The sequence below is a fragment of the Lolium rigidum genome, chromosome 3, assembly GCF_022539505.1.
Source record: "Lolium rigidum isolate FL_2022 chromosome 3, APGP_CSIRO_Lrig_0.1, whole genome shotgun sequence".
Lineage (NCBI taxonomy): Eukaryota > Viridiplantae > Streptophyta > Magnoliopsida > Poales > Poaceae > Lolium > Lolium rigidum.
Window position 1 is genome coordinate 256,026,172 of NC_061510.1, and position 12,421 is coordinate 256,038,592.

Below are 12,421 nucleotides of genomic sequence, written 5' to 3' on the forward strand. Positions count from 1 at the left end.
CTCGCGACCAAGCCTAACAATGACCCAAACAAGAGGGCCGCACTCACACTAGCCAACACGAATTAACTCCAGCACGACACTCCAACACCGCACTGACAAAGACAATTATCATCGACACCAAGAGCGTCATCAAAAGCAGAGAGGACGCCGCAGGGCTCCGCATGCACCTCCTCAACCTGTACCAAGCCGACCAACGGCGACTGCGGAACCAACTCTTCATCATCGTCATCCTAGTTAGAGCTCAAAGAAGCAACCCGAAGCAACCTCGGGGTCGGCAATGCATCGGCAAGGGGCACCTCGGCAGGTCCGCCCGAGGCAACCGGCGATAGTGAAAAGGCGCCGAGCCCCTCGACCAACACGGCAGGGTCGCTGGCCAGAGAGGAGCTGTTGGTAGCTGGCGGCGTCATCGGGGCCAACACCTCCTCGTCGGAGCCATCATCATCGTCATCTTCATTATAACTCAGAGAACCATCCCAGAGCACGCTCGAAAAAGGCAGCGTTGCATCAGCAGGAAGGAGCACATCGGAGGATATGGAGCCTTCTATGGTTGTCGACTTTTCAGCGATGCCGACAATAGCAGTGAGAGATGCGACAAGGGCAACCGCAGCTGGACGAGGAACCTAATGCAGGGCGATCGGCGACGGAAGTGCGTGGAGACAGGCAGGTTCGCCGTCAGGAGAAGAACCGACCGGCGCCGGCATAGGGGATGCAGGCTCCAAGGATGATGACGGTGGCAGCAGGCCAGAGGCGACGTCTGCAAGCACAGCGGCGGCGCTGAGCATCGGGCCTGGAGTGGTCGCCGTCGCAGGCCTGGAGACGGCCGTGTCCGAGACGACCATGCGCCATTCTCCCTGCGAAACCTGCCTACAGGAGGAAGCGGCGACGCGCAACGGGGGGACGAGGTCGAGCGCAACCGATCTCAAGTTCAAGTATACTATACGTGTCCTTTCGCAATTATAGGATTGCTATATCACAGGCAACTGGAATTGTGCCAAATTCCAGTCGATCTGTTTCGTATAGAGAAGAGCCAAGGCTGAGACGGGATTTCGCGGATGGCCGCGGTGTTGCCTGCCGGATGACAGGTGTGGGTGTTGGGGATGGGGGAGTTCGCCGGCGCCGAAGAAGGACTGGGTTTAGACGGGATATCCGAAGCGGGTGGCCAGACTGGCGATGGTGGCTGTATGTTGTTGATGGAGATCCAATGATCCTGAAGAAAGTGGCTAAGATTTAGAAATGTTTAAGTGAACTGTGATATAGGCAAACCCATTGTTTCATGCAGTTGTAGCTGCGTGGTTGAGAAAATTACAAAAAAACATCGTAATTGTGGCTAGGGTTTTAAAAAAGAGTGAAGTCTGAAATAAACCTTGATGTTGTAAACGGTGTCTAAATCAAACCTTGAACTCCTAATCCCGGATATTAGCACCCTGAGCTTACTATTCCCGGTCTTTACTTCATGAAGCTCGTTTCCATTCGAAATTTGCTGATGCGGCAGCAGTCACCCTGGGGTCAGTGCTGTTCGGCATCCTCATGCCGGTCAACATATTCGGATGCCCCCTTCCTCTTCGTCACCCTCATGCCACGGCCGAGCATTTCAACGAGCAGAACGCACGCAACGGTGAGCTCGTCGTTGCTGCACCGCCGATAACGTGCACATCTGGGCCACCAAGGGAAGCTAGGCCAAGGACCTGAAGGCGAGCGCACGTTTTCAAAATCAAGCTGACGGCGGCGAACCCAGAAGGTCAGCGCGAGATGGAGTGCGCCGTCCAGCTACAGATCGCGCGCCGCCGTCGAGGTCTACGTCGCGCGCCACGCTGCAGGCAGTGCCGTCGAGGTCCATGCGGCGCGCTGCGCTCAAGGCCGCCGTTGTGGTCCAGGTCACGCGCTGCAGGCCGGGCCTTTGAGGTCCAGGCGGCGCCGGCGAGCTCCACGCCATGCACGATTGAGTGGATTCGGTGGAGGAGGAGAGGACACTGGGGATTGAGTGATTCGGTGGAGGAGGAGAGGACGCCGGGGATGGAGGGAAGTTGGAGGTGAGAACGCCGGGGAGGGCTCTTCCGTCGTTCGGTCGCTGAGCCTCTGGTTCCATTGCAGTCTGATCGCATGAAGACGATGCAGATGAGACTCCCTGGCCACGTCACAGGATACCTGTTTGGAAACTATCCAAAAGCAAAAAATAACCAGGATTGATAAGTATAGGGTAGTGATTTCCGGGATTAGGAGTTCAAGGTTTGATTTAGACACCGTCTACAACTTTAAGGTTTATTTCAGACTTCACTCTTTTTTACGGTAGAGTTTCAAAACCGAGCACTTCAAAATTGGCACGTAACGAGAAAAAACACTGACTAAGGGCATGTACAATGGTGCTGACTAAGTTGTCTGTAAGTGGTGGTTATATGTGATTTTGATGATGTGGAGGAAAGAGAATAAGGAAAGAGAGTGAGGCTGTCTGTAAAGTTGCAGACAGTCTGTAGCATTCTTACAGACAGCTTACAGACTGCGATTTTGCTATTGTATGGAGGGTGTCTGTAACTTATACTCACATATGGTTATGGCTAAAAATATGCAACTTACGGACAAACTGTTGTACACATTGTCTATAACATCGTCTATATATGACATGGATTAGTACTACAGACACCATCTGTCTAAACTAATGTACATGCCCTAACAATGATTTAATGGACAAACTGACGTGTGGATCTAGCTGTCAGGATGACGTGGCACCAGGAAAATGATCTAAGGAGACACACGATAGACTTTTCTAGGTCTGGAATTTTTTGTAAAATTTAGAGAACCACTTATCAGATCACACCCTTTCTTTTCCCCTCTCTCTAGAAAAAAAGCAACCTGCATCACCGGTTATGCATGCGGCTGGTGTTCTCCACAGGCCGCTCCGCCATACAGTTGGGAGAGGAGGAGCACTAGTTGGAAAAGCTTTATAGATGGGATTCTATTTTTGTGGGACCATCTACTCATACGCCACCGAAATAATTTCTATGGCGCCACAAAAATAGCTTATTTTTATGGCGTACCACAAGCCCATGCGCCATAGAAACTCGGTGGGGCCCACATCCTGTCAGCCCCAATAATTGGTTTCACTATTTCTGTGGCGCACCAGGTCCAGTGCGCCACAGAAATAAGACATTCTGTGGCGCACTGGTGCTGGTGCGCCACAAAAATAAGACATTCTATGGCGAACCGTGCCTCGTGCGCCACAGAAATAAAACCCCTTATATCATCCCCGGCCGTACACCTCCCTCCCTCGTACCCCTCCACGCTCAAATCGTGCGCCGCCGCCGCCTGCTTCCTCCGCGACGGCAATGGAGCGCGCTGCCGCCACCGCCGCCTTCCTCCGCGATGGCCGCATGCCTCAACGCTCCACGCATCCCCGCCACCAGCAGCAGAACCCGCTTCGGCGTGGAGGAGGAGGAGCCGCCGCATCGAGGAGGAGGAGGAGGAGCCGCCACATCGAGGACTTGGGCGAGCCGCCGCATCGAGGAGGAAGAGGAGCCGCGCGTCCTCCTCCTCATCCCCTGTCGTTGTCTACTTCTTCCTCGACCCTTGCCGTCAGTGAGCCCTCCCCTCCCCTCCTCTGTTTACTTCCTCTGTTTACCTGCCGTCAGTGACCCCTGCCGTATGTGTTGTGCTAAACTGTGTCGTATCAAAAATCGTATGCATCTAGGACCCGCTTTCGTTTTTAGAAAAAAAATACCATTTTGGAGAAATCCAGAGAACGAAAGAATAATACGCACTGGATTTCTCATGGTTAAACAAAATAAACTGTTGTTAGCTTATTTTCTTGATGAAACTAAGAGCATATCAATGTATTCCATGATGAGACTCATATAAATATGTGATGTAAAGTTTGAATATGAAATATTGTATAAAAATTGAAAATCTACTTCGAGTTAGTCGATATTAGGTAACTAGAGAAAGATGAAAAAGTCTAGAGGGATTTACCGCAACTCAAGAAAGAAAATAAAGAGGACACAATTTGATTTTGCTTGGGTTGGTTTGTTTTAGTGATCCAAAAAGGCTAGAATTCTCCAATTATCTCCGTATTACTGAGGTAACTTATAGTTAGTGATCCAAAAAGAGTCTCATTTCCAATTCATAGTTATGATATGTGCAACCCTTATACCCTCGAACCAATTGTCACTAGTGGAAAATGATGCTTTTGCACCGGTTGATAAGGCCCATATGCACCGGATGCACAACCGGTGCAAAGCATCCGGTGCAAAAGCCCCCCCCCCTTTTGCACCGGTTCAGTTGCGAACCGGTGCTAAAGGGGGCACCACGTGGCGGCTCCCGGGCGTCCGAGCGGGAGGACCTTTAGCACCGGTTCGTGTTACGAACCGGTGCAAAAGGGTCTGCCGCGGCAGAAAAACGTTCCAAAACGCTGCCGCGGCAGAAAAACACTTTTTCGAATTATTTTCTACTCCTTTTTTTCTTTTTTCGGAATTTCTAATATTTTAGTTACTTCACAAGTTTAGTCTCTAACTACCCTTATCTCTAGTCCAATTACTTACTCGTGCTCAAACTTCCCGCTCGGTCACCCATCCTCCCACTACTCTAGCACTAGCACGCTTAACTTCCAAGTTCCTTTCCATCCCGCATCCAAGTGCTTCGCGCGCATGTATGTGATAGTAGTATCATATCAATCCTATTAACATGTCGATCGATGTCATATTTTTTATTGTTCGAATTTCAAATAATTATTTTAATAAACCAAAGTAATGTTGTAATAATAATCTTGAATAAATAAATAAACATTAACTTTATAATTTGTATTATTTTTAATTATTTTCAATTTTTTAATTTTTAATTTTTTTTGCCAAACCTAAAACTTAAAAATTTGAAAATCTTATAATCTCTACTACTTAAAAAGACTCAATTGGTTCCTTATTCTGCCCAATACGTTTGTAGTTTTGGTCGTCCCACCTACCTACGTCCTACCTTCGTCGCGCATCGCTCCTATGGGCCTGGCCCAAAATCTTGGCTACTCGCCTACTCGTCCGCTCCGCCTGGCAACCTCCACCCCAGGTCGTCCGAAACAAGCAAGAGAGAGGAGATGTGCGTCCGGGCTAGGGTTCTACCCTGTCGTCCCCCGTCCTCTGTCCCAGGCCTGCCACCCCCAAATCTCCAAGCACAACGACGACAACGGCGCGCGCTGGCCCTCGCTCGCCCCCGCCCTACATCACCCTCACCGCCAAGACGCCGCCACGACGACTGGTAGCCAGCAGCTCGAGATCGAGGTCAGCACGGAGAACCCCCAACGGCGCATCACGGCCGATTTCAGCGTCTGGGGCGACCCCAAGCAGGAGGTGGCGGCTGGCGAGGAAGGCGGCGAAGGGGAGAAGGGGCCGACGTTTGCTGATCTTGGAGGCGGTGCTTGACGAGCTCATGGCGCACGGGATGAAACTTGCGGCACCGATGCCCTTCATCTCCAGCTCGCAGCAGCTGGTGACCTTAACTTCAGGTGAATAACATGACGGCTTTGCCTCCAAAATTTTCTGTTGATGCGCTATAGGAGTTGTTGCAACAAATAATTTTTTCTAGGCCTGCATTGATGTTGTCTAAGTCTGTACATATGTTGGATTCCCCAGGATGGAGGATGCTATGTCTAAAAATGGATCAATCTACAAATCTCAAGCATCTGCCGTGAAAGCTCATGGAGCCCCAAATTGCAAGGTATGAAATTTTGGCAGCTGCATAGTGCATTCAGTGGCAATAGATTTTTCGTTGAATGTGCCATGTTGTGAAAATAAAATAGACTTCTCCTAGGTTATATGATTTAATTGGACACTCCACTCTTATTTATGTGTTTGCATTGATGCATTGAGAATTACCTAAACAAATTCAGGCTTCTTACAGGAAAAAACTGCCATAAAGGTCCATTTTGTACTGAACCTGAACTAGGATCTGGGCAACAACTCCAACTCATGATGGTTCATTTGCTATTTCTTTTTATGATTTCATATGAATAACTGATACATCTTCTTGTTTCAGGGAAGTGGCTTTAGATTGTGTAATGGACAATATGCTACTTGAATGGAAGCTTAAGAAAATTCCAATCTGAGTATGACTGTAGTTGGAGGTGTCTTTGCCTATCAGCTCATTTTTCATTCTTTGTCCTCTCCATTTCTGCTCTTGCTCATTTTCTACCACCTTCAGCTTAAAGTTTTCACAATTCACTTTGAATAATTTTTGCTCCTCCCATTTTTTCAATGGCGATGGATTTCCAGGCGAGCATCTGTCACTTGATATGCTTTATGCCGAAGATAATGGGTTGGATTTATCTTTGCTCTTCCGCAACGCCTTGATTGAATAGGCATGTTGATTAGTACTGTGGTTGAGCAAGAACTAGCTGTGTACACCGAACTCCTTGCTTTTTTTTACATGGATTTATCTTCCCAGATTACAACTGCAGTTGACAATATTCTGACTCAAAAATACGATAGTTAAAATTATGCGGATCAAATGCTTGGTTAGAAGGTCATGTGATATTTAGCCGCAATTTATTTTGTAATGTAGGTGTTCATTATTTGTGTGGAAGTGTTTTGAGCTGCCAGTAAGGTCTCCTGATAGAAATTTTGAATAATTTTAATTCATTTCTCAGGATTGTTGTGGTTTTTGACTTTTTCATTATTTCACCAATTCTATTCCACTACTCTCTATGGCTGTGAATATAAATGCTTGGTTAGAAGGTCATGTAGTTTGATATGGGCACCAGTATTTAATTTGTGAAAGAATGATGAGGCTAAAATTTCAGCCTTTCATTACAATTCATGACCCTGCTTATTCGTGAAGACTGGGAAGGTACTTAGTATTGCCGTGCAAGATGACTTGAATTACTTTTCTGCGGCGCCATTTCATTGAAGTTCTTTTTCAAACCCGACATCTCATGTACTTAGTTTTGAATTTACTTACAAACCTGACATGTCTAATGTACATGGTTGTCCGCAATTTGATGTACATCTCTAATGTCCCCGGTAGTTGCCTCATTTGCTTCCCCGTAAACACATAACACATATGTTTTGCTAGCTCTAAAATATCGTGATAATGAGATCATGTTCCTATCTCAGAATTTCTGGAGATTTCACAGATCACTATATCTGCTTGCTTGCGTGATCCCATTCTTGGACAGGGTGTAGGATATGCATCTATTGTCAATAATGAAGTGATTAGTTTCTTTGTCATTGCATTTTTTGTCACCTGCTTATTTATATTTTCCCGTGTGTGTAGGATATCCATCTATTGGTTTATTTTTACACTCAATTAGTTCTCTCTACTATACTCATTGTAGATGACTAATCTACCACTAGAGTTATTTCATGAGAAGAGGAAGAGACGGAACCGGGCAGTAGCTGGGTTCTTTATTATCGGAGTTGCAGTACTCAACATATGTATTGTAGGAGAAGGATAGTTCTGAGTTCATAAAGTTATGAAAAAAATAGTTGATGCAATTCATCTCATGCTCACATATATGTGATAATGTAGCAATTTCATATTAAATTCCAGAATCATTTGCAAAACTGTGTGGCAACCAAACATGTGTGCGTATTTGGAATACCAAATGAAATGAATACCTGGGAGCCAAACGAGCTGTTATGGTTTCTCATCTGATATATTTGTTGCAATCAGATTAGGCTATAAACCAATATGTGCCCACTTACTCAGTTTCCATTGTTCACTTTTCCATTTTTGCTGGTTTATGTATGGATCAATAGCGAAAAGGGCATTAGAAAAGAACATGATTGAAGTTAGTGCATGTCCATAAGAGTCATCTTCCCCTTGACATGGCCATTCACTTTCTTCTTGCTTAGCTGTTATTTACCATAATTGTTTTGTTTATTTAGGTCTACATGTATGTGAGATAGCTGAGAAGTATGGTGTTGCTTCATATTATCCAAGGAATCCAGGGAACATATGCTGCACCCCCAAGGTAAATGTTTTTTGTGCAAGCTTCTTCCCATTTTACAAAGAGCAAAACTCGGCCGTTTGGTTTTCATGTCCTGGTTGTACAAAGGTATTCATGTCAAAAAGTCCCGTGATCAGTTCATAACTGTGTGGAGGTGTTCTTGGATATTCAACACAAATTCTTCGAAGTGTTGCATCTCTCACTGGTGCACCATCTTTGTAGTTTCAAGTAGCACTGTTAGAGTTTAGAATAGCGAAGTAAGTTCAAGTCGAATGTGGTTCTGTTTGTTAGTCGGTAAGTTGGTAGTAGTAGATACAGTAGTCAAAATGGTCTACTATATTGCTATATCGGATGATGCATGAATTGTTTTATAACAGAAAACAAGAAGGGCCAAAGAGCATCATTTTATTAAAATAGTACAGGAAATGCTTATTGAGCATTAGAATATATTTTTATTTATAGCTTAAGGAACTTCATGGACAACAGATGAGCCCGAGTTTGGAACTTCGTGTCACCTAAATTTTCTTGGACGCAATCTCCCTTAGTATTTTGTCCAATACCCTGAAAGGAAGATGTATCTATTATACTACCAAACTAAAAATGCATGTTCTGCAGTGTAGTTTGTATGGCCTAATTTTCTCGAACACAGCCCGTTATTAGCATTTTGCTCGATAATGATACATAACTGAGGATTGTTGTTTATGTATGTTCGAATTTCAAATTTTATTTTCAGAATTTCTTCTAATCTGATCCATACGTCCGGACTCTGTCCTCTCCTACAAGCATTGGTAGCAGCCATGTGGGTTCATTGATACATGAGTCTTTTATCTTAAACTGCGTCCTTGCTAAGCTCAGGTGTCTCTACTCTTCCCTTCTATGCATTGTTCGCTGATGCAATTTCAAATATGGACCACTTTCTTTTGCGGTTTTTTCTATGATATAATATTAGTTACCTGATAGAGTATGAATCAATTTGGTTTCCAGCTATCTGAATTGCGTACTGTTGCTCCACACTCCCCAACTATACCTGTATCAGAATACTAGCTGTGCATTGGGAGCAGCACAACAGCGGCAGATGATTTAAGTATTATTTAGTGAGGTAAGATTTTGTAAGCAAGACATTAGGCTTTTGTTTTTCTTAGTAAATGTTAGGTTACGTGAATTTTGGCAGTAATGCATAGGCTAGATGAGTGCAGCGCCGAGCTATTTTCACACGTCAGATATTATAGTTCATACTATTGAATTATGGTGTAACTGGAATGATATAATGGTTGTGTCAATTGTTTTCAAGAGTGCACCAAAGGGCTGCCCGGTGCATGAAGCTCCCGCTTTGAGCGGGGTCTGGGGAGGGGCCGGACAGCGCATCATATTTTTATTGTTACGAACAACCTAAAAAGTTTACACCACACACCCCACCTTTGTAAGCCTACTGATCTCCTAGCATGTTTTATCTCCCTCCAGCAGCTGCAAGTTTCGAACCAAAATATTTTGAAAATGGCCTACATATTCAGCCAAACAATTATGGCATAGTTCGTAATGAACATGGCACTACAATTTCTGCAATTGTTGTTCCAGATGGAATTTGTCACTTGGGAAGAAGGTTATAAAAAGATTTTGGCTTTCAATGTGATCTTTTTTTTGAAAGAGTATATGCAGCTAAAGAAATGTTATATTGTGCACAAATGACATACTTGACATGTACACATCTCGATTTTCATTTTACATTTCGTCCCATGATGAGTTTCTGAAAATGAACTTGATAAAGTTTTACCTTATGATAAAATTCTTTCATTGAGCATTGACACCTTGTTCTGTCACTACTTGGCTTGCATTAAAGGCCACCGTACCTCCTTGAAGCATGTGAGTCCTGATGTTTGCATATTCTCTTTATAGAAGCTACCATGCACGCTCAATATGAATAGGACCCAATATGACCATGCATGGTTTTCGAAGCAGTTGTAGGCTGAAGAAATTTTCAGAATAGGAAAATATTTACGTTCGTACATGTTATATCTCCGAGATCGTTTCGTCGCAGCATGATCTATTGGCAATGAAGTTCTCAAAGAAGCCTTTGCAGACTTTCAGTAAATGAGTGGTGACTTCAGTATGTCGTATATGCTTTGTGCAATCAGTACTATTCAGCGGTAATTTAATAATCTAATTATTCATAACTTATTTTAGCAAGAAAATTAATTTCATAGAGGAATATACATATATGGAAATTGATTTGGTAATTGAGGCTCGGTTACATCATACCAAAATAATATGAAAGATCAAAAAAGAGTGTCCACCCTTGTATCTAAACTACTTATAAAAGAGCGATTTTGTAGTTTATAAATATTTGTTATTGGAATTTGTATTACTTGGAATTGAGACGTGGGTTGCACGTGCACACTTACGATCATTACTTTATACTACTTCACCAGCTGCACTACATCGTACTCACAACAATGGTGTATACATATACGGATCTTGTTAGTAAATAAAAAGGTGAACTTGAGGAGACAAAAATAGTAATGATGCACACATATACAAGTTCTCTTTTATTTCTGAAATGGGGAAAGTTTAAGTGCATCTGCTCATGAATTACCCACTATTTTTAGAAGTCATTATTTGAGAAGAAACCTTTGAGTAAGAATAATTAGAGGCCAATTTTGCACAATATTGTTTGCTTCCTTAGTAACTTGTCTATTGTTTTTATTTTACTTTCAGGATATGAGTGCAGCGTCGCAGGGGGATCATGAGGAGCTAGGTAAAACTATTGAGTCTATCTTTTGCAGTTTGTTTCAGAGAAGCCCATGTTAGTTTTACATGGGATTTTGGCAGCTGATTCTCTTTGTGGTTATATTAAGGTCTATGAATTGCAATTGTGCTATTTTTCATAATAAAGGGGAAAAGGAGTGCTGCTTAGGCTCTGCTCAATTTTTTTACTGCACATAACTCAGTTCATTGACTGGGTGAATAATTTGAGCCTTCTGTAATTTGCAGTTTAGTGACTGTCACTATTTCTAGGTATATAATTTGGGAGCACACGATTTATTTACCCCTGTTACTATGTTAGTAGTATAGATTGTTGCAGAATATAGGTAGTTTCTGAAATTCTTTTTACTTTATCCTGTTAATCTGAATGGTTTGTGGCTTAATAAAATGAAAACCTTAAATCTTTGTATGATTATGTATAAGGTGGACCTGTGCCCTGCACAATTTAGTTTATAGAGAACCTAGGCATGGCTGGTGCTATACTATTTCATCTTTCATTTGCTGTTCAGTAGTACATCCAAATCTCTAAATCATGCTTTGCCATTTGAATTAATTTAGTTGCAATTCACTAGGTTCTCTAGCCTTACACATGAGACATGGCATAGTTAATCAGAATTAATAACACCGACAGTTATAATAGTTCATCATTGGAAGGTAATTCGGTTGTTTGGGAAGAGAAACATGGTGCGGGAACGTACACAAATTGCTTTTGGTTCTGAATCCATATGATCTCAATTAAGGTCACTGGAGTTTGTTAAAGTTAAAGTATTGTCCGGTAAATGGTTTTTTTGAACTACTGAATTGTGTTGTTTGTGTTTTCTTCTCATGTAGCGAAGATAATCACCAAGGCCTTTTCTGTTTAATTGGCTGAGAACTGCCTAAGAATTCGCTGCTTGATTCTTGACAGAAAAGTCTTATGCTGAACTAGGCTGAGTAGTTACATGTACATGCTACACACTATAATTTAGATAATCGGTTAGACCTCACCTCATGTAACTTAAAAGGCTTGTTCTTGCAGATGCTAAGTAAAAAGATGATGCACTACTAAGCTTTTGTTCAAACAAGCTTATGCTTCATGTGTTCCGTCATTCATTTGACACAATTAATGCCAACTCTCTAGAAATTGAAATGTTGTTTCAAGCCAGTTTTGTCCTTCTATTTTTTCTGGTCATAAATCGTCATATCTTTTCAGTATATAATGTGTAGGTAATCGATGTCTTATTGTTGCCGGTTTACAGGGCTTAACATGTCCATCGTTATTTTACATTTTACGGGGCTTAACATGTCCATGGTAATTTTACCTTTTCATTATTCACATGAAAAATAGTAGCAAATTAATTCGGATATTGTGTTTTCTCTCAATATTTATAACAGCTTGGACCATAGAGATATAGAGTAGGAATGCAGATCGGAGATGTAACCAACAAGTATTATGATGCTATAAAGAAACGACAGCTATGTCTTGAGACCTTTTCTTTTCACAACAACGTATGGGTACTTAGCTAAAGCTACATTATGTAAATTTAAATTCAACTTGAAGTCACACATCTAATAGCAAAACTAAAAATTCTTTTGTGATCATCACATTATTTAAAAAATCAAATTGCATGCCTAAGAAAAAATTAGAATATTAATGCTACCAAAAGTTACAGAGAGAGGGAGAAAGTTGCTAATCCCGTTTGATGTGCACGCGGATCCTATATGTTTATATTACAATACAGTTGCACAAATAATTGTATA

General features: G+C 42.6%; 1 long non-coding RNA gene across 3 annotated transcripts; it reads left to right on the forward strand.

Annotated features, from left to right (window-relative positions):
- Positions 1-5,611: 5,611 nt before the first annotated feature.
- On the forward strand, positions 5,612-11,781 carry LOC124703319. 3 transcript variants are annotated; one of them, XR_007003051.1, is made up of 5 exons: positions 5,612-5,691; positions 6,010-6,288; positions 7,860-7,945; positions 10,634-10,673; positions 11,513-11,781. It is a non-coding gene; the product is annotated as an uncharacterized LOC124703319 (long non-coding RNA). The 3 variants fall into 3 exon arrangements; XR_007003053.1 differs by lacking the exons at positions 10,634-10,673; positions 11,513-11,781 and adding exons at positions 8,655-8,776; positions 8,906-8,990; XR_007003052.1 differs by lacking the exons at positions 10,634-10,673; positions 11,513-11,781 and adding an exon at positions 8,655-8,929.
- Positions 11,782-12,421: the final 640 nt, after the last annotated feature.